Source organism: Muntiacus reevesi, chromosome 9, assembly GCF_963930625.1.
Source record: "Muntiacus reevesi chromosome 9, mMunRee1.1, whole genome shotgun sequence".
Classification (NCBI taxonomy): domain Eukaryota; kingdom Metazoa; phylum Chordata; class Mammalia; order Artiodactyla; family Cervidae; genus Muntiacus; species Muntiacus reevesi.
The window spans coordinates 52,893,951-52,921,863 of record NC_089257.1 but is presented as its reverse complement, the minus strand read 5'-3'; the positions used below and the strand labels follow the sequence as shown (position 1 = coordinate 52,921,863).

The 27,913-nt window shown below is 47.9% G+C and overlaps 1 protein-coding gene across 4 annotated transcripts in view; it reads right to left on the bottom strand.

Annotated features, from left to right (window-relative positions):
- BMAL1 (basic helix-loop-helix ARNT like 1) overlaps positions 1-27,913 on the bottom strand; it is a 108,361-nt gene that overhangs the window by 55,861 nt on the left and 24,587 nt on the right. For 3 of the 4 annotated variants that reach the window (XM_065943837.1, XM_065943835.1, XM_065943839.1), the window contains exon 2: positions 19,502-19,574. The exons of the other annotated variant lie outside the window; for it this stretch is intronic. The gene's annotated coding sequence lies outside the window, so the exon portion shown is untranslated. The remainder of the gene's footprint in view (positions 1-19,501; positions 19,575-27,913) is intronic. 4 annotated transcript variants of the gene reach the window in all.

Below are 27,913 nucleotides of genomic sequence, written 5' to 3'. Positions count from 1 at the left end.
GCCCAGCTTCCACATGGCCTCCACAAGCCATTTTAAAGCTGCATGCAGAGAATCGGGAGACTGCAGCATGACAGCCTCCCAGAGAATCTGCTCCCAGCAGCACCGGAGCGAAGTGGGCTCTGGCTAGAAGCTGATCGCCCTCCCTCCCTACACGGCAGAGGCTCTTCAATCAGCGTCAGCTCCGCTGGGTGAGCGGGGAGCAGCACTTCCCAAGCTCGCCAGAAGGCCTTCTAAAGGCCCTGCAACAGAGCCCCAAGCTCAGGAACGGGGAGCCACGTAAAGGAGAACCTACAAGTGCTCACTGGTCAGATCTTCCAAATTTAAAACTGGGACCCACCCCTAGAGGGCAGAACTGTTCACACTGGGTGTCCTGGAAAACTTGGTGTCTTCGGTCACAAAGCACCAAGCCTCTCCTCCAGAGATGGCCCCGGGGATCCCTCCTAGGGCTCTCAAACCACCCAGGGCGGGGGGTTCTAACTTCTTAATTTCTGAAATGACCTTGAGTCCTTGCGTCGCCTCTGATTACAATGTGTGCTTCAGTGGAGGGGAGGCCCCCTCTGTCTCGTTACTGAATGTTTCCAGAGCAACTAGAACTCTGGTTCGGAGCCGGTGCTGAATAAAACAGTCACTGAATCAAAGAATCCACGCCAAACCTCTGCAGATGCATCCCATGGACCAATCTCCCTGAATTCTTGCCACAGTGTTAGGAGGTGGAACTCCTCTCTCTCCGGCACCAGGAGAAAACCAAGGCTGCAGAGAGCGTGTGCGTTTTTCCAGGTCTGCGCATCTAATGAGCTGATGGAGCTGGAATTCCAAGCCAGGCGTGAAGAGTTCTAATCCTGGCTTTGAAGTGAGCATCTGTTGCTTTTATAATTTAGAAGAAGCAAAGAAGAAATACTTTAAAGAAAAAAACTACGCATCAGAAAAAGCTTTCTGGCAAATGATCTAATATGTGATGAATTCAGTTCCTGCGCCCGAAATCCAAGTCCCACTTCTAACTGCAGAGGGCAGTGGCGCCATGGCCTGAGCCGGAGGAAAGATCCTGGGGCTTCCACTAAGGAAGGTTTGGTCCTGTTTTTCCGGGAGGACCCGAAGAATGAGCAGGGAGGGGGGCAGCCACCAGCAGCCACACCTACAGTTCCCGCTACTGCTACAAACAGCAGGTCTGTTCCACGCTTCGCTGGAAAGGCTCCAAGGACAGGCCGACAAGCAAGTCAGAAGGCTGAAGATTTAAGGTGCTTGGAAATCAGACCCCCACCTTGAAAACTGGAATGAAGAAAGGGGAAGAGGCATACTTTTGAAGACTGAAATTTCAAAAATGAAGTTAAGTTTAAAAGTAGAGATTTACATTTACCTGAATCTAGACCACTAAACCCTACTGAAGCTAAGCTTATGCACCTTTATCATCTATATATCACGATAAATGGAGAAGGAAATGGCAACCTGCTTCAGTGTTCTTGCCTGGGAAAGCCCATGGACAGAGGAGCCTGGTGGGCTACAGACCACGGGATCGCAAAAGAGTTGGACATGACTTAGCAACTAAACAATGACAAAATTACAATTAAATTCCTATTAGTCTGATGTGTGCATGTGCTAAGTCCCTTCAGTCGGGTCCGACTCTGCGACTCCACAGATTGTAGCTCGCCAGGCTCCTCTGTCCATGGAATTCTTCAGGCAAGAATATAGGAGTGGGCTGCCATTCTCTTCTCTGGGTAATCTTGCCGACCCAGGGATTGAACCCATGTCTCCTGCATTGGCAAGCAGGTTCTTTACCACTAGCACCACCTGGGAAGCCCATTAGTCTGATTTTTGGGGCCAAAAAAACCTTCTCCAGTTGGTCTGCTAGGTGCAGGTTATGGTTTGAATTTATGTGCAAACCAGCAGGTCAGTCTCATCAAAATGACTAGGTCAGTTCTAAGGCATGGATACATTTCTTAAATATGGGAAAAAAATGAAAACGGCAAACCATATCAGTAAAACAGGTATTTCCAAGTGCTACCAGGACAGCCCAACAGCCTTCGAGTACAAACAGCCTATAGACACAGAACAGCCTACGGGTATGTGAATTAACCTTCTGGGTCTGAATTTCTCAGCCAGGATCCCTGGGTGGGCTATGGAGAAAATGTTGGCCTTATCATGGCATTTTTTCTGAAGAGAGGCTTCATAAATTTCACCAGATTCACAAAGTCATCAGTGACCCCCAAAGATAAGGACACCCACCAGCCCTTTCTGCTGCCACACCTATTTTCTCTGGATAATCCTACTGATATAAACAACCAGACAGGAACCCCCCTCAACATCCCAGCTTTCACAGCAGACAACACAACACTGGCGATCAAGGAAAACTGTCCAAGCCCTTTGCTGAACAGTGCAGCCACGGGGGATGCCCAGTCAATGACTGAAAAGAGGTCACTGGCTGGAAGAGACTGAGGGTCTGCTGAGCCCCGGCTTGAGCCTACTGTCCAGATGGGAACACACGGGACAATCAAGAAGACCAAGAGAGCAACCTTACGGACCAGAAAGTCTCAGGCAAAATGAACTTGAGAGTGTGTGACATGGGGAAGAACGTGGGTTCTGGAGTCAGGCAGGGTTAGGTTCAAATCCTGGCCCCATCTACACACTAGTCTTGTAGCCTTGGGATGGGGATGAAGGCGATGATGGTACTGATGCTGAAAGCAGTATCTACAATGAGCTATTATTTAATGACAGCACAAAGTCCAGCGTTTAGTAAGCAAGTACTTATATCTTCTGAAATAATATATGTAATATTATTTAATTTTTCACAGCAACCCTGTGAACAATTTCCATATTATCTTCACTTCACAGGGACAGCAAACAGGATTAGGAACTTTGAACCAAGGTCTAAGAGCCTGGGATGGCTTACTCCCCTTTAAGGGACAGAGTAGGGACACCTCAGCAAGATGGCTAAGAATGTGTTTCTAGATCTGGGAAAAAGAAGGTTAAAAAAATTAAGTAGCATACCCAAGGTTCACAGCTAAGTGGGATTCAAACCCAGGTCTACTTGACTCTTAGCCCAGACTCTTAACAACTAACCTTCACTGCACTGCCAAGCCTCAGCTTCCGCATCTGTGAAAAGGACAATAATACTCACCCCTGCAAGATAAGAATCTGCCTGCAATGCAGGAGACCCAGGTTTGATCCCTGGGTTGGGAAGACCCCCTGGAGAAGGGAATGGCTACCCACTCCAGTATTCTTGTCTGGAGAGCTACATGGACAGAGGGGCCTGGCGAGCTACAGTCTGTGGGGTCACAAACAGTTGGACACGACTGGGCAACTAACACTTCACTGCAGGATAAAGATTAGACAGAATGTATGTGAAGGGCTTAACACAGTACCTGGCATGCAAGAAGCTCTATAGTGTAGCTATTAACGTCATTCCTATGATGTCTGAACCTTTGGAAGAGAGAAGAAGATGTGGGAGGTGGCATCTGGCCACACAGATGGGACAACATTTCACTTCACAGGATTAGGAACTTTGTACCAAAGCTTAAGAGTCTGGCCTGACCTACTCCCCCTTAGGGACAGAGAGGGGACACCTCAGCAAGATGGGTAAGTATCTGTGCACTCAGAGATGAAAGGCTTTGCATCAAAACTTGCGGTGGACTGGGGATTTGGGGAGAAAAATAATTCAAGCTCAAGAAGACGTTCTCAAGAGACAGTGCCAGAGAGCACAGCTCTGCCTGGTCTAGGAATGTGGGCCCACTGTTTATCTGACTCCCTGACACCCTGACACCCAAGAGAGGATGAGAATTCCTGGGCGTGTTTGTCATAAGGGAGATGCTGAGCCCCTAAGTTGTCAGTAACCCCCACCTGGAACTTGAGCAGAGCCTAGGCATTCTTAAAGAAAAAGAGAATGTGTTAGCATGAGTCTCCTTTGGAGTTAAATATCAAGAAATGTACCCATTGCGAGAAAGAACCAACCACTTATTGTGGCTCGTAATGTGTAACATCAACCCGTCAGCAGAAAGAAGCATCAGACTTACTGACACCATCACTGATTTACTGACAACTTTCTTAGGCAAAGACTCAACAGGGAGTCTAGGAGCAGCAGTCTCTCCTTAGAGGGACAACTGCACGGCAGGGGACACGCATCGGGGGCTGACACCCACCTCGGGAGGAACACTTTATGGAGTGTCACCAGCCTCCCGCCCAGGCCAGCTCGTCCCCTCCTGTCTGTCTTTTAAAAGGATTGCTACACCAAGTTATTCTGGTAGGAGCCAAAGATACTCAAAGGTCCTCACCACCTGTCATTGGTCCCCTCTTTTCCTCTCCACAGCGCTACGTAGGCCTCAGCATCAGTTTCCTGGACCATTTTAACTGCCTCTAACTTGTTCTGCTGCCTCCTCCTCCAGTCCAGCCTCCACACTGCCACCAGCTGGCTTTCTAAATAAAAGCGCTGACCACGTCACTCACCTCCTGAAAGATGTCTACTAGATTCACACTGCCCACGGAATAAACACCAAAGTCCTAACTTGCATTTGCTCATTCATTCATTTTTCTGGATTACCGACCTAATGTGTGATGAACACCTACTGTGTGCCAGGTTCTGTTTTAGGGCCTGGAGATAGTGTGGTGAATGAGAGATAAGACAAGGGCTCATCCTCATGAATTTACATTTCTCTGTGCGTGTGTATGTGTGCGCGCGTGTGTGCGTGCGTGTGTGTGTGTGTGCGCGCACGCGCGCGCGCATGCTCAGTCAACTTCAACTGTTTGCAAACCCATGGACTGTAACCTGTCAGGTTTCTCTGTCCATGGAATTCTCCAGGCAAGAATACTGGAGTGGGTTGCCATTTCCTACTCCAAGGGATCTTCCCAACCTAGGGATCAAACCTGCATGTCCTACATTGGCAGGTGGGTTTTTTTTTTACCACTGTGCCATCTGGGAAGCCCAAAGGTATAAGACAAATGATAAAGAAAACAGATAAATATATAATGTAAATCCAGTGCCAGTGAAGAAAAATAAAGCAGAGTAAGAGAAAAAAAGTGATGGTGTAAACGGTAGGACAGGACAGGGCCTTTTAAACAGAGGAAAGCCCATGCGATGCTGGGGTAATCCAGGCAGAGGAGCGCGAAGTTCAAGGGCCTAGGGGCAAGAAAGAAGGGCAGAAAGGAGGACACAGGGCTGGAATGGAATGAGCAAGGCTGAGAGTGCTAAGAGATGAAACCAGGGAAGTAGGAGGGGCAGGCAGGACAGGGGAGGGAGTTCAGATTCTATTTCAAGATGCTAAGAAGCCACGGGGTGTTTTGAGCAAGGAAGTGACACAGTATTATTTACTTTTTAAAAGGTCATTCTGCCTGATTGTGTGGAAGGCTGGTAGCACTGGGGGCAGAGTGGAAGCTGGGAGACCTGCTGGGAGATGGGAGCCCTCTGGACTAGGGTAGGGAGGTGTGGTGGTTTTCAAGATATACTGTGATGGAACAGCTGCAAGACTGCAGACAAAGTGAGGGGTGAGGGAAGGAGCAGGGTCAAAGATGACACCATGTGTGGGGCCTGAGTAACCAGGTAAATGGTGGGGCCACATACCATGGGGGAGACCGGGGAGGAACCGGGTTAGGTTTCTGCCCAAGACTTCTGTTTAGTTCTACTGCTTCTGGGGTGCCCATCACACGTCAAAGGGTGGGTGCTGCGTGGGCAGTGAGTGTGTGGGGTTCGGGCTTGGGGGGAAAGGTCCCGAAAGGTCGTCGGTGTGCAGATGACTAGCAGGGCGCGGCCACTCAGGTCCTCCACCCCTGGGCCCTGGCTCCAGACAGACACCCAGCGTCGCCTCCCCCAGGGCTCTGCCCGGACCTGGGCAGTGTGGACTGCTCCTCTTTTCTAAAGATCTGCTCTTGTCTGCTGGGTGCTCAGGAGAGGCCGCTGGGTCCTCTTCTCCCACAGCCCCCTAGGACATGCCTAGGGGACAGCACAGCACGTGTGTCAGACTCTCTGCACCTTTCCCCTGTGAGTTCCAGGGCAGTGTCTGTGAGTCCGTTCCTCTCCGTGTCCCAGCCCTCACCTGAAGCCTGGGCACAGCCAACACTGGCTAAATGAATGGCATCCTCCTCTCTGCAGAGAGATGCAAAAGAAATGATAATACATACAGGCAACTGACTCACACTGCAGCTGCTGTCTGCAGGGCAGACGGGCAAGAGAGGAAGGCGCCGCCACGGAAACAGCAGCAGAGCTCAATGGGCTGTTCCCTTCCTTTGAGGAGTTTCTCAGCCACACAAAGGAGCGTCAAGAAATCCGGGAGGCGAGACTCTCAGGGTGCTGAAGGTGTGATGAGCACTGCACCTAGGGAAGGTGTTTTAGGTTTCCGCTGCAGAAACGCTGGCAAGTCCCCAATCAAAGCACTTGGGAGGCAGAGCCAGAGGGAAGGAAACTGCCCTCTTTCCTATGGACTCCTCTCATCCAGACAGTGAGCCTGGAAGTGGGTCCTACTTGTCTTCCTTTACAAATGCAGACAATGAGAGTCAGAGGGGTTAGTGAGTGGGCCCAAGGTCACACAGCTGGGCAGATTCAGCCTGAGTAGGGCTTCCTGAAACCAAGACCTGAGTCCCTTCCGGCACACTCCAGAGGCCCACTCCATCACAGGAGCTCCTACGGCAGCAGGCAGGATAGCTGGGGAGCACCTGAGCCCTGAATCATGCTGGGGAAATACGGCGGTAGAGAGAGGATGAGGGGTACCCACGGTTACCGGGGAGTCCCCAGCAGGGATAAGCTGGAGCCTCATCCTCAGACGTGCAGGCCGGGCCCTGGGAGCACTGTGCATGCACCCTGTCATCATTCCTTCAGTGGAAGAGGCAGAGCAAGAAAGAAAGTTTAAGTCAAACCTAGCTGCTTCTAAGCAAGAGGACAGGGAAATTGTGGTTTTCGTCAATTATTGCTGTTGTGTGATTCTGAGAGTCTGGTAATAGGTAGGAAGCTGTGTGAGGAGGCTTGGCACCACACCCAGTGGATCACAAAATCAGCAGCACAAAATCAGGGCAAGACCCTGGGCCAGGCAGCAGAGAACGACGGGCAAAGGACTCCAGAGCAGAAATATGGCTTCACGCTTGTGGGATGTCAGTATATTAACCTCTCTAAGCGCCAGTTTCCTCATCTATGAAAAAGATCCCAGCAGGCCTTGTTTCACTACGTTGTTCTGGCTACTAGACAGGATGGCACAAGCCCCTGTGTAGAGGCGTGATGCAGAACACATCGAATAACTGGTAGCTTGTTCGCTACTGAGAAAGCAAAAGAATTTGCTCATACTATAGAAAAAAGGAATGAAAAAAAAATTATACCAAAGCTCTTATAAAAACTTAGCAGGAAATAAAAAACTTAGAGTAAAATGGCATCATCCTCTGAGGATCTACTAAAGCATACAAAAACTCGTTCAGAAATTGTTAGCAGCTGGAGAGGCAGAATGGGAGGAGAAAGGAAAGAAATGGAAAAGAGAGTGGATGAGTTTGAATATTTCATTGTATTAATAAAAGTCAAAAGAAGTCAACATTTTTACATTTAAAAATGCAACTTTATTACTAACGAATAAAATTGCCTATAAATTTTAAATGTCCTTTCAAACTCCTATTCAACCTTCAGAACCCCAGTTGCTTGATGACTTCTTTCACCCCCTTCCACCTGGAGTTTAATTACTCTTTTCTCTGTTAATTGATTCTTATCACTGCACAAATTACACCGTCTCTGCTCAATGGGCTCCCCTACCAAATAGTGAGCTTCTGAGGGTATACACTCTTCATGATTCATCTTGGGGCTCATGTGGTAGCCTTGTTCCTGGTCCTAGGATCCCCAGCTAGCAGCTACCAGTATGGAGCATCCCCAGAGAAGAACCTTCTTTCTATAGCAGGAAAATAAGAGAGGACTCACTTTTATAAAGTGCTGAACATCTTAGAGGTACATTTCAAATCTTAATTCATGATTAAGAATCTTATCTCAAAATGTCCCTATGAGAGAATCATTTTCCCGATCTTGTAGAAGAGGATACTGAAGCTCAGAGAGGTAAGATCAGCAGTCAAAGGTTCTCACTGCTAGTAATAAAAGTAGCGAGGCCAGGATTTGAACCAACTCCAGATCCCTGTTTCCACTAGACCAGATGACCTTGCATGGATCTCATGCAGCTAACGGCATCGTGGAAGGATATGCAGGGGTGCATCTCTGGTGGTTCAGACGGTAAAGAATATGGAGGGTTTGATCCCTAGGTTGGGAAGATACCCTGGAGGAGGAAATGGCAACCCACACCAGTATTCTTGCTTGGAGAATTCCATGGACAGAGAAGCCTGGTGTTCTACAGTCCATGGGGTCACTACAGTTCATGGGGTCACAAAGGGTTGGACATGACCGAGCAACTAATATGTTCATCAAATTTACCTTCAGGTTCACAACTGAGGTTAGGGCTAAGGAACTTTGGCTAATACAGGGTAACCTGTTAACAAGAGCCAGACAACAGGTCAGACGGGCAGAGAGGAGGCCTCTAGAGAAGATGGAATCTAAAATTTCACATGCCCAAAAGTGACCACAGGAAGTTGGGGAATGTCACTTCCCTTTCTTGTCTCCACCCCCAGCTCAGTAAAGGAAACTTTTTGCCTGTAGGTGTCCTACAGGCAAAAAGCTGCCTATCAGCCTCACAGGGGTCTGACTCCACTGTATTTGGAGTCAGAAGACCTGGTCCAAGGTACTGACCCTCAGTGGCTGTGTGACACTCACTAAGTCAGACCTTTGAGCCTCCTAAGTGTCTCCAGATGTAAATCATCTGGTGGCGAGTGTCCGCTTCACAGGGAGGTCATGTGGACACCATGAGAAAATACAGGGGGGAAGGACCTGTCCATGTGAAACGGCTTTACATGTCAGGAGAGGATGCTGGAACACCTCGGATACCTCAAGACATCACCTGCCATCTCCCCATACCAAGGCCTGGCACTCCTGCTTAAATGCTGACCTGACCTTTGCCCTGAGGGCTCAGACCCTAATAGGAAAGACAAGGCAGCCCCTGCAGAGCAGCAGAAAAGGAAGCTGTGACTTATTCTCCCAAAGGCTCCCTGGGACAACTAAAATCCTCATGTAAGTATTTAATAATTAAACTGATAACAACAGTTGGGGGACATTTTTGTCATCTTGTAGGATAACTGTCACCAAAATCAAGGTATGTAAATCATTTAATTAAATCTATAGATGTATATGCTGAATGCTTTTCTAAGACAAATGTGTAATTTTGATGGCATATTTGTGAGTTTTTAAAGTTTACTTTTCTCATGCATGGTGAAGCAAAAACTAGATTACTGGAGCCATAATTGGATGCTCTTGAAAGGAGTGTGAGTTAGTGCAGCTTTTTTGGAGGGCAATTAGACAATATTGATTCAGTTTGCAAATGGCAAACTATTTAAGCCAAATGTCCTCCTTTCAGGTGTCTATGTGCAGGAAAATCTCATGCAGAAGTTCACAGGTGGGTGTAAATAATTTCCACATCAGCAGTGATTGTAATGGTAAAAAATCAGCAACAAACCGAGTGTCTACCAATACAAGGATGATTAAAGAAGTTTCAAAGGTACCCATACCATGGATTACAACTGTTATACATAAGATACATTTATCTGTACATGTCAACTTGAAAAGAAAACCATAATAATTGACAGTTGGCTAAAAAAAAAAAAAAAAAAAGGAAAACTGTAGGCATAAAGAGAGTCCATTTCTATGAAAGTAAAAACATCTATGTTGGGCATGAGGGCAAAGGGGATACAAGGGGATACAAAGGGGTTAAGGGGATACAAGCAAACGAAGAAGTCCAGGACTATATCCAACAAAGTCTCAAGAATGCCAGTCCTGGGGGAAGGTGGGAGGGCAGGTGTCACAGAAGACTTTCTTCCTGAATGTTATACACTTCAGGGTTTTAAGATTCTGCTAAATTACAACTATTTCAATGAGATGAACTCAACATTCAAAAAACAAAGACCATGGCATCTGGTCCCATCACTTCATCGCAAATAGATGAGGAAGCGAAGGAAACAGTGACAGACTTTATTTTCTTGGGCTCCAAAATCACGGCAGACAGTGACTGTAGCCATGAAATTAAAAAATGCTTGCTCCTTGAAAGAAAAGTTATGACAAACCTAGGCCACATATTAAAAAGCAGAGACATTACTTTGCCAACAAAGGTCCATATAATCAAAGCTATGGTTTTTCCAGTAGTCGTGTACAGATGTGAGAATTGGATCATAAAGAAGGCTGAGCACTGAAGAATTGATGCCTTCAAACTGTGGTGTTGGAGAAGACTCTTGAGAGTCCCTTGGGCTGCAAGGAGATCAAACCAGTCAATCCTAAGAGAAATCAAATCTGAATATTCATTGGAAAGGCTGAAGCTGAAGATCCAATACTTTGGCCACTTGAGGCAAAGAGCTGACTCATTGGAAAAGACCCTGATGCTGGGAAAGATCGAAGGCAGGAGGAGAAGAGGACGACAGACGATGTGATGGTTGGATGGCATCACCGACTCAATAGACGTGAGTTTGAGAAAACTCCAGGAAATGGTGAAGGACAAGAGAAACCTGGCATGCTGCAGTCCATGGGATTGCAAAGAGTTGGACATGACTGAGCAAATGAACAACAACGAGATGACCAATCAAAAGGACTAAGTATCTTTAATTGTTCAAATGTGCAACATCATAAGTTACTGAATTAAAGCGGGTCACTTGTGTTCAACCTTCCTTAAATAGAAGCAATCAAAACTTATATCTGGCCTTAGCCAACATTTTACATTGACTTATAAGTCTTGCTGAAGACTTCTTAAAAATTATTAAGGAGGGAAATGCACAGGAGGAGAGAGGTGACTGTACTAAACCCAAAAGAGTCTAAATAAAACACTGAAGCTACCTGGCTTATCACAAAAATGACAACTTAGCAAGTGAAACAATCTTCCTCTCTATGGTCAAAGTTGCTGGTGAAAATAATTCTCAGTTGATGCGCTGTGTCTAAGAGGTGTTGGTTACATTTAGCTCAGACTACAGATTTAGTTACCTACAGGCCATATACAGGAGCAGGGGCCGGGCGAGGCTGGGCAACTGGAGAAACAGGTCCCTTAAGAGGGCTGAGCATCTTCATCAATGCCATGAGGGTAGATGGACCCAGTGTTGTTAAATCTTCGGATTTTCACAAAGATCTAGAAATCCGGATTTCTAGATAACATCTCCCAATTTTTAAATGTTACCCACTAATATAAGCCTTTTAAAACATTGTGAGTGCTTAACAAAATACATCTGCAGGCCAAAAGCAGTCAATGAGTAGAAAAATTTCAACCTCTGTCTACATGTTTAATTTCTGATCAATTTTATTTTTGGAAGGATGGGTGGAGGCAGTGAAATGGTATGGGATGGAGATAAACATGAGAGGCAAACCTGTTGATGTTAACAAAATATTCCTAACATACTTGAGAAAACAATGGTAGCTATCTACATCTAATGCTGAATAAATTGCTTCCATTTCTTCAGCTATATTAGGTACAAAGCTCAAAGAGTGCGTATTTCTCAAGCAATTTCTCAGGAATCTGTCCTAAGCAAACGCCCACAATTTGCTATCAATGAACTTTACAAAAACTTAACTATACCACTATGTATTAAACGCTTATCATAAAGATTTAAAATAAGATGAGCAACCACAGAATCTCTCCTCTGTGCCAGGTGCTATTCAGACATTTGGCACCTGGCATCACCAATGTAGGTCACACAGCCTCTGGGCAAGATTCCAGTGAAAGCCTGTCTGACAAATCTCCCTCCAAAACAAAAAAACAAAACAACAAAGAACTTAGAGTCGGCATCATAAAGTTGTGCTCAGCCATTTTTTTCCCAAAGTCAAAACAATAAAAGAGATGTTTGTGTTAATAATAACATCCAACAATGATAATAATATGCTAATAATAATATCTACACACAGTCTGCAATTCACAAAGTGCTTTTCCTACACTACCACCTCATTTACTCCTCACAACCTTTAATGGTGCATTTTAGACTTCGTATGTCGTCCAGAGTTATTGACAATGCTACTTTTTAAAAACAACGGTAAAATGATAACAGATATTCAGCATTTTCTACATACTGTGTACCGTGCTCAGCATGTTTTCATCTCACCCTCACAAGAGCCTCACAGAGGTGATTACTATGGTCACTGGCCCATTTTACAGGTGAGAAAACTGAGGTTTAAAGAGCCTGGGTGGGTTGTCTTCGGCCCCACCACTAGCAGGCAGAGTCAACACTGTGAAGCATGTCTGCCTCCAACCAGTATGGTGAGCGTCCCAGAGGCCATTTCCCTGTAAGCTGATTTCAGTTTGTTGCCAGCATGTTTGGAAGCCGCAGCCAAGTCCTCGGCTCCCCATCCCCACCCCACCCATGCCCACTTTCCCAGCTTGGTCAGAAGCCATTTTTATGTTTCCCACTCAAAACCAGCATGAGACACTTGGAGCTCAGCCAGCCTGCTCCTGGAGAGCCCTGGAGCCTGGTGAGGTGCCCTGGGAGACCAGCCTTCCCTGCTGCCACCAATGCAGAGTAGCCTGGTGCCCTGCTAGCCTGCTGGGGTCTAGGTGGGGCTTTCACATCCCTGTCGCCTGAGTGGGGTCTGGGAAGGGGGTCCTGATAGTCATAACAATCCCATGAAATAGTCGCAGGGGTACCAGAGTGGGGATGGGGGAAAGGGGAGGTGCCTCTGGCTAGAGGGAGGAGGAGCAAATCTATTTAGCTGACAGCTCTGTTGTATCTATTATTCAGAGCCCCACATCAGACCCCTGAGACAGTGAGGCATGGTCTCTAATGTGCACAAGGATAAATTATACAAGCGAAAGCATCAAGCCAGAAACACACAGATACAGAGTCAGCAGCACAGGCACCCGCACACACTTGCAATCACGGAGCAGCTGCTTGTAGAGCAGTAACTCCTGTCCTCTTACCCCCTCTGGGGCACCCCCAGTCCTGACTGCACAAGATGCTATCTGCCCACAGAGGCCGCACCAGGGATGGTCCTAAGCGGCTGCAGGAGGGCGAGGAGGCAGGCACACAGGTCAGGATGGCCGTGGTGGTCAGCGCCATCCCAAGTGTGCCCAGGTAGGTCCAGAGGAGCAATGGAAGGGCGAGGGCTCTGTCCTAGGGGAAGAAGGGGGTCCACTTTCTTACACAAGGACGAGGATGGGTTCACAAGATGGAAGAAAGATGAAGGGACAGATGCTGCCAGGGACAGACGCTTCCTTAGCACCACTGACTAGGACATGGAAACAGGAGGGAACAGTGCGGGCTAAACTGTGAGGACCTGCAGGGAGTTCATGTTCACAGCCCAGACTCTTGGGATGCAAGGGGCAAAGAGATCCAGCAGGTGAGTAGCTACCTGGGCAGGCAGGCTGTTGGTCAACTCTGTGCTGAGCTCCTGCCTAGAAGCCGGAGCTTAACAGGCTGCCCAGTCAGTGAACAAAACATTTATTCATCTATAACCAAACACATACATGCGAAATGGCCTCTGGGATGAGGGCTAAGGATGAGTAGGAGGATGGGCTGCTGAAGACCATGGGCGGGAGCAAAGACCCAGTCGGGCTCCTGGGGTGCAAATCCTGCTCTCACGCCTCCAACTGATCTGGACCTCTGGTTCTCTGAAAGGTATCTGCGGTAATAATGCTAACCCTGACCTCAGCACACACTACTGAGGCTCTAATACTAAGTGGTTATCCACCCAGCACTTTGACAGTGCCTGCCCTGTGGCGAGCAATCAACGAGCAGCATAAAGGGATCACAGTAATGGTGATGATAAGACCCAGGTTCCTTATCGAGGAGGGCAGGGAAGGTTTCCTAAGAAGAAATGAATCAGCCGATATCAGACGGGTGAAGGGGCATGAACCAGGCAGGGCAGAAGGAAAACGCATTCCATGCTGAGGGAACAGCTTCTGGGAAGTCCCCAAAAGGGAAAGCAGCAGCAGCAGCATCAGTGTTTCCAGGCGGGGAAAGCAGCCCAAGTGCCGGCTGGAGCACTGAGGTCAGCAGGACACCTCTGGGGGGAGGAGGACTGCTTCTTCAAGGAAGCCTTCCTGGATTACTTTAAGCTCCCAAAGAGAAACTGCATTCTCGACATAATTTCCTGGTTCTGTGGCAGAACCTGGGAGTGAAGGAGAGGCAAGAGCATGAAGTTGAAAGCCCCACAGAACATGAGAAGGTAGCAGCTAGCACTGAGGTGTACTGCAGGAGCTCCCAGGGTGGGGGAACGCAGACGTGGGCCTGACATCGCTGGGCTCATAGCTGCTTCCTGTTTGCTACTCCTCAGTATTCACGGGGAAAGGTCCCTGGTGGCTCAGTGGTAAAGAATTCACCTGCAATGCAGGAGATGCAGCAGGAGACGCAAGTTCAATCCCTGGGTTGGCAAGATCCCCTGGAAAAGGAAATGGCAACCCCCTTCTGTGTTCTTGCCTGGGAAATCCAATGGACAGAGGAGCCTGGTGGGCTACAGTCCACAGGGTCACAAAGAGTTGGACATGACTAAGTGACTGAGTGTCCACGTGCGCGCGCGCACACACACACACACAGTATTCACTGAGGACTTTACAACGTTCCAAATGAAGATAAAGATGCCATTGGGGCCCTCTACAAAGGACCACTGGCCTTCCTCATCCCCCAGCCAGAAAAGCACTCTCTGCTGGACTGCACAAGGGAAAAGCTGTCAGTGGTTAGCAAGAGTCATTACTTTGGCTAATTTAGGAAATTTGGGATCTGTCCAGGAAGCTGGGTGGATCTCATTCTTCAGCATTCCATGATGGACTATTTTTCATTTTGAACTGCTTTCCTAGCCCATCAACAACAGGAGTTAAAAATACAAAAGTCAGGGGCAAAAAATATAGAGAAGTTATGTTCCCAAAGCCTCCACAGGTGGGAAGATGCAGTAGGCAACCACAAACCCCAGCCCACACCAACCTATCCTGCCATCAGAACTGAGAAACTCAATAACCAATGAAACTCCAATTTCAAATACATTTGATCATGTTATAAATTTGTTGTTTGGCTGCACAAACAGACTCTGGTGTCCTCACACTTTCAACAAAGACTTCCTGAGCCAAGTGTTCTGTGCTGGCACCAAGAACCCAGAGATATTGTGTGTGTGTGTGTGTGTGTTTCTGTGCTGGCACCAAGAACCCAGAGGTGTGTGTGTGTGTGTGTGTGTGTGTGTGTTTCTGTGCTGGCACCAAGAACCCAGAGGTGTGTGTGTGTGTGTGTGTGTGTGTGTTTCTGTGCTGGCACCAAGAACCCAGAGGTGTGTGTGTGTGTGTGTGTGTGTGTGTGTGTGTGTGTGTGTGTGTGGTCTCCACCCTTAAGGAGCTCAGTTTTCTGAGCGGAACAGATAGTAAATCAACAGTTACATCAATAAGTGCTTTGGGAGACAGAGCAATGCAGGGTGTTCCGGGAGCCAGGAGGAAGGTCATGTCCAGGGCATAGAGAAGTGCAGGCTGAGGGGAAGGTGTCCAGAAGAGCAGAAACTTGAGCTGAGTTACTGAAATGGGGAGCAGGGGAAGGGTCATTCCAGGGAAAGAGCCCAGCTCCGGCCAAGGCACCAAGGGGTGACAGCTGTTGAGAGGCTAGGCTGAGGTTAGAAAACCAGGCTATGGAAAGAGTGAAATGGGGAAGGTGGCTGAAGGCCAGTTATGAAAAGACTGCAGGCCTGCTGAGCCGGCTGGGGTTCTATTCTACAAGCAATGAGGAGCCCCTGGAGAGTTTGGGGGGTTTTGACCATGCGGTGAGGCATGTGGGATCTTAGTTCCCTAATCAGGGATTTGAACCCTTTGCACTGGAAGCCTGGAGTCTTAACCACGGGACCACCAGGGAGGTCTGGCCCCTAAAGAGAGCTTTCAGCAAAAGAAAGCCTCGATAGACGCGTGAGTTAGAAACCATGCTGTGAGGAGATGGGGGTGCAATTAGGAAGACAAAAGCGGTCCCAGGAAGGCCAATGGAGAGGCTATTAAAACAACCCAAAGGAGGAGTCCTAAGTGAAGGGGTGGAGAGAGAGAAGGAAGGAGGGAGGGGTGAAGGAGAAGATGGGCTTTTCCAGATAAGATAACGGGTGGAAGATGACCGTGGAGGGAAAGCACAAAGCCAAGGATGACTCCTGCAGCTGACACGCCACCTTAAGGCAGGCACTGCAGGAAGACCGACGCACTGGGTACCAGGTGAGGGCTGACCGGAAGCACCCACCGGACCATAGCTCGGAGCGGGGGTGGGCGCGGGGTGGGGGTTGCGAGAGGCTCTGGGCATCTTCCGGCGACTTCAGGATACAGGTGAGCAGTGGATGAGCTCGGCGGGGAGGAATACTGGGGCTGACCCGCGCGGGATCAAGCAAAACCTTATTAAGCTAAAGACTGAGAAAAAAGAACCGGCACAGCAGGCTGCGGAGGCCCGGTCTACAGAACTGCCGAGAACCAGGGGGCGGCAGGGCAGACAGTGAGCAGAGGAGGGGCGCGAGCGGGGAGCGCTCAGCTCCGCCAGAGGCAGGAGGCGCCTCTGACACCCAGGGGGCGCTCTGGCGGCGGGGAGCAGTTAGCTGGTATCGGCAAGCGCACCAAGCCTAGCAAAGAGAACAGTGGGGACGTATTCGCGGTCATCCCAAAGAGCGTTATTCCCGCTTTCTTCAGAGCCTCATCCTGCCTGTCTGACCTTAGATCTCACCCCCTCTATTCTGTCTGCCCTGCTCATGCATCTGCCTCATGAGGACAGAACTTGTCTGGTGTCTCCTCCATGACCGCAGTGCCCGGCCCAGTGCCTGGGACACCGAGGTTAAGCTCCTTGTCCCAGGCTGCCTGGTTCACTAGAAACAACAAAATTCAGTGGGCACATGCGACACACCCGATACCAGGCTGGATGCTGGTGGGGAGCAAGACAAAACCGGACCCTGCCCTTGGAACCTGAAGTTGGAGGTGAGCAGAGAGAAACTCAAGTATTTCAACAAAAAGCAGATTATCACTGCCGCAGAGCTAGGACTGGAATCTGACTGTCCCGCCTTCTAGTGAGATTTCCTTTCCAAGCCCAAGGGTGCTGCCTTCTCTAACTAAAGGGACATTTCAGCTGCGGAAACAATCAAGTAAGTGTTTGAAGTTTGGCCTTAGTCTCTTCCAGGGGTCCCACACTTCTGCCACCCTTTTAATAGACTCCTAAGAAGCAGGAACACCCATTGTAGGCTCTAAGTATATAACCTTAAGAGCTCATGCTGTCTCCAATCCTTCTACATAAGACAGAGGAGCAATTCCGGATTTAGGTGGGAATTAGGTGGGAAACAGAAAGCAGTGCAAATCAGGGGTCAGATACTCTGGGTTCAAATCCCTTCTAACCTCGGGCAGGTTACTCAGTCTCTTGTGATTTGATTTCCTATTGCTGAAGTGGAAACACTAATACCTCTGTAGTAGGTTGTTGCAAAGATGAAATAAAAATGATACCTACAAAGCACTCAGCACTGTGCCTGGAACTCAGTGAGATTTCACGAAACGGAGGCTGCAAACCAGTTCCACCTGTTGCTTCTATGACTCCATCTCTAACTGATATATTTGTGAAAACCGAGCCAAAAACTACTTAGAATTCAAACCCAAGAACACCCAAAGTGTTCGAAACATAAATTGCTATCTAGTTAAGTGACTTGAGGAATTGTCTCAAATTCCCATACTTGGGCAGACTCTGCAGTAAGGAGTTTCATTTCCATTTCTTGCTCTATCCTATTTTCTCCTCCAATTCAGGCAAATGCAACTATTTCCCCAACAGATCGCATCTTGTCTCATGGCAGGGGTCCAGACACGGACTGGATTCCACTGGTGCAAGTTGTAGCAGAGCTCGGAACGCCACACCTCAAACAAAGCGTAAGAACACAATCGCAAGCCCAAGGTACACACAAACTCCCAAACACACTTGGCTCCAGAGAAGGACAGAAGGACTGGTCACAGCATGCTTTTCTTGCCTCAAAGCTAAAAAGCTGATTTTGGCATTCAGATGCTGAAATCTTTGTATCTCCTTTCTTTTACCACTCAAACTCTCCGTAACTGGCCTCTTTTTACTCATGTCTCTGATTCTTAATCCCTCGTTTATGACGGACCCTGTGCAACCTCGCTGCCTTCCCCCTTCTGCCTCCCCGCAGCATGTTCTCAAGGCCAGCTGTGACCACCTTATCACCAATACCGCAGCCTTCCCTCAGGTCCCTTTCTCCCTGGTCTCTGCCGCCCCATCCTCTCTGCTTCCTGAGACTCTCTCCCCATGGCTTCTGGCTCTCTTCCAGCTTCTGTTTCTCCCATCCCAGAGTTATGCACGCTCACTAAGGCTCAGCTCTCGGCACATCACGGGGAGCACTTATTAATCCTATGCTTCTGTTCTACATCTCTAGGCCTACCCTTCCCAGCCCAGGTTCTGGCCGCACATTTCCAATGATCTATTAGACATGTCCTGTGGATGAACCACTGCCACCTCGAATTCAGTATATCTAAAACTGGATGCACCGACCATCCTTCTGCACCCTGAACAGCCACATTTTGGTCAATGGTTATGAACTATCAAGTTTAAACTTTCACCTTCGTTGGCTCCTGTCTTTAAAGTCTAAGAAGACCACAAACCCTACGTTTCTCCCTTTGCACTCTCTCTTCTTCTGGTCCTTTGCTCCATCTTAACCACCGTTAGCCACATGACTTCACGCCTGGACTGCTGCTGCTGCCTTGGAACAGAGCCTATGCTTCTTGTCCAGAATGCCCCTAACATGTTACTTCGGCCATTTTACTTCTTTGCTCCAAATAACTTCAATGGCTTCCTACTGTCTCCAAGTGCCTCAGCCTAGCACTCAGGGTCTAGAAGAGGGGTGGGCAAACTATAGCCCACTGGCCAAATTCGGTCCACTATCTGTTTTTGTAAATAAAGTATAATTGGAACACAGCCACACCATCACAGACATATTATCTGTGGCTGCTTTCCCGCTACAATGGCAGAGTTGAGGAGCCATGATAGAGACCATATGGCCTAGGAAGCCGAAAATATTTACCATCTGATCCTTTACAGAAAAAGTTTGCTGACCCTGGTTTACAGTAATCAGCCACCAGCAGCAGATCCTGCCAAACTTCTTACTCACCACTCCTTTGGATGAAATTTTTGTTCTCATGGGTCTTTTGCTGAATCCACTTTCTTTCCATCTTATACCCACCTTCTCAAGCCAGAAAAGCATATTTCATCCCCCAACTGGACTTGTCCATCCTTCAGAACACAGTCAAGCTCTGCCTCTCTGTAAGGCCAGCTGTATCCATCCCCTGCACCTGGGATACTTTCCCTCTGGCCTCTCTCTTTGTATCTACCACAGAAACATAGATTGAGATCCCCGTCTCCTGCAGATCTTTTCCACCTACGCTGTAGGCTTCTCCAGAGTACAGGTGCAGTACCCTTCACAGAGCAGTACCAGTGATAACAACCTTGCCCTTCATTCCAAATACCAATCCTTGACAGCATAATTCGGTAAGAAGGCATCAAACAAACTTACCAATGAAGGCCTAGCATTCCACATTTGAAAAGTTAAGCTTGGGTCCAAAAACATGCACATTAGACAGCACCACCTAAAAGCCAATGAAATAAGAGTTTAGCTTTAGAAGAGAACATTTCTACATTTTCTTTAAATTTACAACTCCCAGTGAGTTTTGATTCACTGTCCTCCCAGGCTGTCCATCTCTGCCTAGAAAATACTGCTCATCCTTCAAATCCACTGGACAGTCTCTCCCTGGAAGCCACCCCAGTGTCCCAGACAGGCCAGGCACCCCTCCTTTCAGCTCCTGTGGAACTCTGGTGAGACATTTATGGTAATACAATATAGCGTAACTTCTTATTTGTGAATAGGGGTCCTTAGACTGTACTCTTGTGAAGAGGAGAGATCTGATAAATTTACCCCATCCCTTATCCCCACTGCCTAGAATACTATGGGCATTTAGATAGTTCTCAATAAATATTCATAAAATGGGTGGAAAAATTAACCCACTCAGTCCATGAAGACATGCCCAGGCATCTAAAATTCTGCTGGACCAAAATTGTCATCCTAGAAATGCATGCTTCAATCCCACCGCTTTTAATAGGCAATGGTTTAACAGGAAGGATTAATGAGATTAATCTTCTAAATGCACACCTTTGGAATGCCACTTCCCTGAGCAGAAACCTTTAGAGGCTCCCAGAACCTAAGAAGGCAAGCCCGACTCCACAGGCAGGCTGCCAGGCCTACAACGGATGGCCCAGCCTGAGTCTGCAGCCTCAGCTCATGTGGTTTCCCCCAGTGGACCCCTCACTCCAGACAGAAAGGACTGGTGGCCAGTCCCTTCTCTCAGCATTCTTCCTCCCCTTCTTGCCACATTATCTCCTTCTATACTACAGTGACCTCCATTTCAACATCTTGTTCCAGACCAAGGTCATGGTGGGACCCAAGAAGGTTTTTTTTTTCCTCCTTTAGAATTATGTGTGTGTGTGTGTGTGTGTGTGTGTGTGTGTGTGTGTGTGTGTGTGTGTGTGTGTGTATGGTGGTAGTGATAAAAAACACATAACAAAATTTACAAGCTTAACCATTATTAAGCGTGCAGCTCAGTGGCATTACATACATCACACTGTTGTGCAAACACTACCATCCACCTCCAGACTCTTTTATTGTCCACGAAACTGAAATTACAGCTCTACTTTCTCCTTTCCTCCCTGTCCATGGCACCCAAAACATTTCTGTGGAATGAATGAATGAAGACATGAATAAATCTGACCTCAATCCTCCCGACCAAAGCCAGAAGTACTGTCTCTTTCTGCTGGACTCCCATGGTACTATCTTCACATCTTTCTCAGACCTATTTCCACCAGTCTTAAATGACCCTTTTTGCACACTTGTATTCTCCTTCAAGGCGGGAACTACTACTTATTGGAAAGGCTGAGCTTGGGTGCAAAAGCGTGCATTTAGCTTCTCCTCCATGTCATTAGATCTGACGGGCAAGTCTGTGTCTTCCCCATATAGCTCTTGCCGTCAGTGAATCACCCCCTCTTGTTGACATCTCTCTTCACTTGGCTTCCAGGCTAGCGTTCTAGGCTTTCCACCCACCTCACTCACTGGCTGTTCGTTCCCTTTGCTGGTTCTTCCTCGTCTCCTCACATCTTAATGTCAGAAAGCCCCAGGGCTCGAATCATAGTTCTCCTTTCTGTATGCCTTCAGTCGGCCCCTGGGTGATCTCACCTAGCCTCCTATCACCTATACATGAAGGATGCCCAGATGTCTCTCCAAGCACAGGTCTCTTGTTTGGACTCCTGGCTAGTATACTTTACTGCCTGCTTTAGGGAAGATGTCAAGTGGAGAGGAGGTCTCTGTGAGATGTGTTTGATGTATCAAACTTGACACGTCTCACATAGACCCCTGACCTTCCCCCAGACCTGCTCTTCCCAGAATCTTACCAATCTCAGTTTAAGGGTATGGTCTCCTGGTCTTCTAGTTGCCCAGGTCAAAGGTTTGGAGTCGCTCTCATCTCCTCTCTTTCTCTCTCCAATCCTCACCAAAACTGGTTTTTACCATCAAAATAATGGGTTGGTCAAAAACTTCATTTGGGTTTTTCCATAACATCTCAGGAAAAACCCAAATGAACTATTTTGCCAACTCACTGTATTCAGAATGCGACCATTCCTCACCTCCTCCACCATCACCACCCTAGGTCATTGCCAGAGCCTCTAGCTAGTGTCCCTGCTCTCTCTGCTTCTGTGTTTGGTGTCACTGCCACCTCCACCCATAGCCTAGTCTCAATACAGGAGCGAGTCTGCTATGACGGAAGTCAGATTATGTCACTTCGTCGGTTAAAATTCATACAAGCTTTTCCCGCAAGGACAATGCCCAAGGGATAGTGTTTCCAAAGTAGACTGGCGGGCCCCGGGGTAGGCTGATGGGCGAGGCGGGGTCTTCTGGCCAGTGGCCCCCTCCCAACCATCTATTTCATGACTGGCAGTCCTGATACATCTCCTATTATCTGACTCCTTAAAGAAAAGATACTTCTTAAAAGGAGAAAAATATAATTAATCAACTTACTTTTCTAGTTAGGATACCCCAAGAAGCCATTAACATTCACATTTCTTAAGAATTCATAAGAAAGACATGTTGAGTCTGCCACCAATTCATAACTCGTTTCCAAAGAAGAGTTAGCCTTCTGGAGAACAGCTGTTACCCGCTTGGTGCTGGGGTGAGTCCTCCTGAAGCCCCCTTCACTCACATGCCCTGTCTGTCTAATTGTCTCCTCCAGATTCTCTCTCTCTCTCTCCTTGACCTGCCTGATGCTGTGGCTGAAGGTGAAGTCCAAATGAAATAAGAATTGAAGGACTTAAAGTAGCTCAGGTCTTATCCATTCTCCTCAGAACAACAGCAGCAGCCTTTCAACCAGTCTCCCCAGATCTACACTGACAGTTTAGCTGCTAAGTCAGGTCCAGCTCTTTTGCGGCCCCACTGACTGATTTTCAGCCACAACCTCATATAGTGATAATTTTAAGAAAACTTGAATTTGATCAAGTCCCCTGCTTTATAACTTTCCAAATAGCTCCTGGGCTTTCCAGGTAGCACTAGTGGTAAAGAATTCACTTGCCAATGCAGGAGATATAGGAGCCACAGGTTCGATCCCTGGATTGGAAAGAATCCCTGGAGGAGGAAATGGCAACCCACTCCAGTATTCTTGCCAGAAGAATCTCATGGACAGAGGAGTTTCAGTCCATGGGGTCGCCAAGAGTAGGACATGACTGAGCATCTAAGCACAGAGTTCCTACATTGCCATATGATAAATTCTTCAAAACATATTACAATAAACCATAGTAAATATTCTTTTTATCTTCCCTAGATACTTTTATTCTGCTTTCTTCTTAAAAAGGTCTTGCTTGACCCAACAGGGGGGTGGGGGTGGGGTAGGGTATTCCATCCAGCTCAGATTAGAGCAATCTTCATCCCCACAACAGCCGATAGAGATGTAGTGCTCCCAAAGGCCAAGCACATCACCCAAGCTGGGCCATCCAGAGCCGTTCTCTAGAACTGATATATGGATGCAGAGAAAGGAGTTCTCCCTTCTCTGGAATTGCAACACTGGGGCTATCAGCAGCGGTGCCTCCCCAGGGAGAGAGGCCTGTCTGCAGTAGGAAAGACTGATGCTAACGCACATCGAACGGGAGGCGCCAGATGGACGACCAGCAGTGTCAACTCCTATTCTGGAACCTCCTGCTTTTGTGAACTCCTACAGCATCCAGCATCCTTCCCGGTTATGGAACCAGTAACTACCCACTCCTGCCTCTACGAGCTGGAGTCCCAGCAGGCCCACTGTGACACTTTCTCTATCTGCGCCTTTCTCCACATTGGCTCCTCTGCCCGGAACGTGAGCGCCCTGGGTTTTTACACAGAAGCCAGGCTTCCTCTGTGAGGTCAGCCCTGAAGGCAAGCACAGCCAGTCCAGTCTTACTGACGTGCTCTAAAAGGCCTAGAATATACCCACTGGGTTACACCCACACCCCTCCCCTGCCTTCCCAATCTCCGAGCTCGCTGCCCAAGCTAGAAACCTCAGACCCACCTGGTCTTCTCAGACTTCTTCAAGGCCCACGTGGGTTCCCCACGTCTTCTTTCTGCCCCGTGTCTGCTGTCACAGTCCAGAACCTCATCCTCTCCTCCCTGAGCTGAGGTACCAGCCTCCGGGTCTCTCTGCCCCTCCCCTTCCCCATCCCTCCACACTACGGCAGAGATGAACTTCCAAACTTCCAAGAGCCCTTCTACCACCTACAGAGTCAAGACCCTGGTGTGAAGGCCCTTCATGTACGGGCTTCCACCCAATCGTCTAGTTTCTCCAACCACTTCCACTTTCAGGAGGATGCAGAAGACACACTTTCCCCATTCCACCTTCTGCTTACAATGAAAACTCCTACACGGGACACACAAAACAAATGCGAGAAGATTCCGAAGGCAGAGTGAAGAAGGCAGCCCAGTGAGGGGCCTCAGGCCCTGAGGAAGGACAATGTGGTGAGCGGCCCACAGTTGCTTTTGGTCCCACTTGGAATGGAAGAACCTGGAGATGCCAACAAGCACAGACCAAAAAGGCTCCAACAAAAGCTTGCTGCCTGCAGCAAGACAGACAACTTTTAGATAATAACTGCTCTATATAAGCCAACACCACAGAATAACCCATGGTCCCACCCATACCCATACAACGAAGGGCATGACATCTGTAAAAAACATCTACAGCTAACCATGTGCTTACTGGTGAAAGAACGAAGAAGGGCTTCCCCCAAGATCAGGAATAGATGATGCTGTCCATTCTTAGCACTCTCACTCAACCAAGTGCTCCAAGTCCCAGCCAGCACCAGAGGCCACAAAACGAAATAAAACAAACAGACCGTAAAGGCAGAAATAAAACCATCATCTCTATTTGTAGATGATATGACGGTCCAGATAGAAAATCTTGATGAATATAACCAAAAAAGAAAAAAAAAAAAGCCTACAACCAATGAGTGAGTTTAGCAAGGATGAAGGATACAAAATAAAAACAAAAACTTGATTGTTTTCCTGTATACTAGCAATGGACATGTGGACACTGAAATTAAAAATCTAGTATCATTTACAATCACTAAAAAAAAAAAAGAAGAAAGAAAGAAATACTTGGGTGTAAATATAATTTCTTGCAGCAAATCATTCTAGTCTATGCTGCCAGGAGGGCAGGAACAGTGTATATTTGTTTCCCTCTCCAATGAAACCAAAATACTGAGCCAGCACCTAGAAGACAGGCAATATTTGTTGCCACAGCTCATACTCTGCTCTGTTTAAGATAGACTTTCTTTCCCTTTATGCTCCTGGTGGGAGCATCGTCCACTAAAAAATCCCCTCTCTCATTTCTGCCTTGGCAGGTCATGATTGCCAAGGAAGAACCAGGGAAGCTGTTTCTGCTCCCACTCCAAAACACACTTATGTTCTTACATTACACACAGCATGGACTGGAAGTGGCCTCTCCAGGCTCCTCTCTCTCACCCAGAGGGAAACTGGGCGCTTTCCATATCAGCCCGAGGGAGGGGCCCTGAGGCTCAGCCCGAAGACCCCCAGCAATGACATGAGGCCCCTGGCAGTGCTATCCCCTCCAGACTCTGTGCCGACAGGAGCCACAGACGCCCCCCCAGTCCCACTGCCTAAAAGCTCATTGTGAAAAAGAACTACCTATCTGTGCTGAAGGAAGTACTGTGGAAGAGAAGAGGCTATGAGAGAGAGGTCAGGCCCAGAGGGTGTCCAGTTTCCAAAAACTCTTCCCCTCTTTTTACTTCCAAGGGTTGAAAGTTGAGTGTAATAGTCATTAAGCAAAAGCCACAATCTCAGAACCATCCTGAGTCCTTTCTTTCCGTCCCACCCCTCCACCCATTCCACAGCAAAACCTGTTCCACCTTCAGAACAGAGCTCAAATCCAACCACTTCTCAGCATCTCCACCACCACCACCTGCACTCGGGACCTAGCTGCTCTCCTCACTCGCTGGATAATGCCAACAGATTCAGCTTCTCTCCCTGAGTCCTTCCTCAACACAGCACAGTGAGCCTTTCAAGACATGACTCAGATCATGCCATTCCTCTTTCAAAACGCTGCAGTGTTCTGGCTCTCCCTGTCACTCACAAAGCAACCAAGTCCTGCCAATGACCTTAATGGCCTGGCCCCCTTACTTCTCTGCCCTCACTTCCACCACATCTTCACCTCCTCCTCACTCCACTCCAGCCCTCCCTGTTCACCTTTACCTGCTGTTCCCATGCCTAACTCTCTTCCCCAGTTAAATCCATGACTAACTTCTTCACCTCATTCACTATACACTATACCAGGAGTTTATCCATCTTTGCGAGCTTGTCAGACTCCTCTGTTCATGGGATTTTTCAGCCCTCTAGGCTTCTCTGTTTATGGGATTTTTCAGGAAAGAATATTGGAGTGGGTTGTCATTTTCCTCCTCCAGGGGATCTTCCCAAACCAGGGATCAAACCCACATCTGCTGTGTCTCCTGCATCGCAGGTGGATTCTTTACCTGCTGAACCATCAGGGAAGCCTGCCCACCAAAATCCATTTCCTTTTACTTGTAAGCACATGGCTGGACTACATTTCCCAGCTTCCCTTGCAGTTAGATGGAGAAGGCAATGGCACCCCACTCCAGTACTCTTGCCTGGAAAATCCCATGGACGGAGGAGCCTGGTAGGCTGCAGTCCATGGGGTCGCGAACAGTCGGACACGACTGAGCGACTTCACTTTCATTATTCACTTTCATGCATTGGAGAAGGAAATGGCAACCTACTCCAGTGTTCTTGCCTGAATCCCAGGGACGGGGGAGCCTGGTGGGCTGCCGTCTACGGGGTTGCACAGAGTCGGACACGACTGAAGCGACTGAGCAGCAGCAGCAGCTTGCAGTTAGGAGTACACATGTGGCTGAATTCTGGGTGTGAGGGATGCAAGGCTTCTTCCACACTGGCCTGTAAACATTCCCACAAAGTCCTCTCTCTTTTTCACCTGAATGGAAGGGAATCTGAGGGTCCTGACAGAGACACAAGATAGAAGGAGTGTGGGTCCCTCAACAACTATCAGGAAGGATGCTTGCTAACCAGGAGCAGCCTCACTGGAACTTTTCTCTATGAGAAATAAAAGTTTTCTTGAGTTGACACAGTGAGATTTGGGATGTCTGTTTGCTATTACCTAACAACTTGGTCTCCTTCTCAATGAGACCTTCGATTACTCTACTCAAAATCCTCCCAACACTTCTTAGTTGACCACCTTACTTTGTTTATCACCATAGTCCTTATTACCACATAGCATACTGTATATTTTATTGTTTTTTTTTTCTCTATCACTCCAAATATGAATGTAAGCTAAAGGCAGGAATTTTTGCTTTTCTTTTCCCCTTGTTATATCCCCTGGGTCTAGAACAGTGCTTGGCAAGTTGTAACAACAATCCTGTGTGGTTGAATGAATGAATAAATGAATGAATGGGACTATATGGGCTCCAAGGTCAGAAAGGCCTGGGTGGAGGCCTGCTCTGCCATTTACTACCTGTGTGACCTGGGGCAAGTTACTCTCCCTCTGCAAGACTCATTTTCTTCATCTGTAAAATGGGAGGAAGTAACAGTACTTTCTTTATAGAGGCTGGAAATAACTAAGATCATGAACATAAATGTTTTAGTGCAGTGCCTAGAAATAGCTCAGGCTCCATAAATGCTAATTACCAACACTGTCAACTCAAGGTCAGAGGACAAGACTGGGTGTCAGGCCCTCTTAAGGTCACTGGCAGGGCCATCTATCAGAGGGGAAGGAACTGAACAGATATTCACATGCACAAAGTCTTCTGGAAGAAATCGTGGCAAACACCTAGGTCGATTCAAGAGCTGCCTGAAAGTTCTCAGTAAATTGCAAACGATCAGAAAAACATGACAACTGGTGTCAGGGGTGATGGAAAATGTGTGCCGAGTCTGCAGAAAAGCATTGCTCTGGAGAGAGCACCACCCCAGTGATGAGAGATCACTCTGTGCCTTTTAAGAAACAATTTTCACAGCAAAGCTTGAGAAAAGAGAGGCCTCTTGCATCATGAGGACAAGGTAATAAGGCTATAAAAATGGAACTCAAATAAACCACACACAGAGCCCACATGGGCCCAATTTTCCAGGAAAAACAGCGATTGCTGCAGCATTCAGATGAGGCAGTCACACTTATGCCTAAGCATAGCAAATAGCTTTCAGAAATCATTAGGCTGCAGAAAAGCCACAGGGTTTGCCAAATTAGCCGTGCCAGCTCTCACCTGTCCTCTCTGTATGACTGCCTCTCTCTACCAATAAGAGGACACAGGCAATGAGACCCAGTGCCTGCACCTGCTTCGCCATCTTCAGAATACAGAGCCTCCTGGAGCGAACAGCACTGTAGTCAGG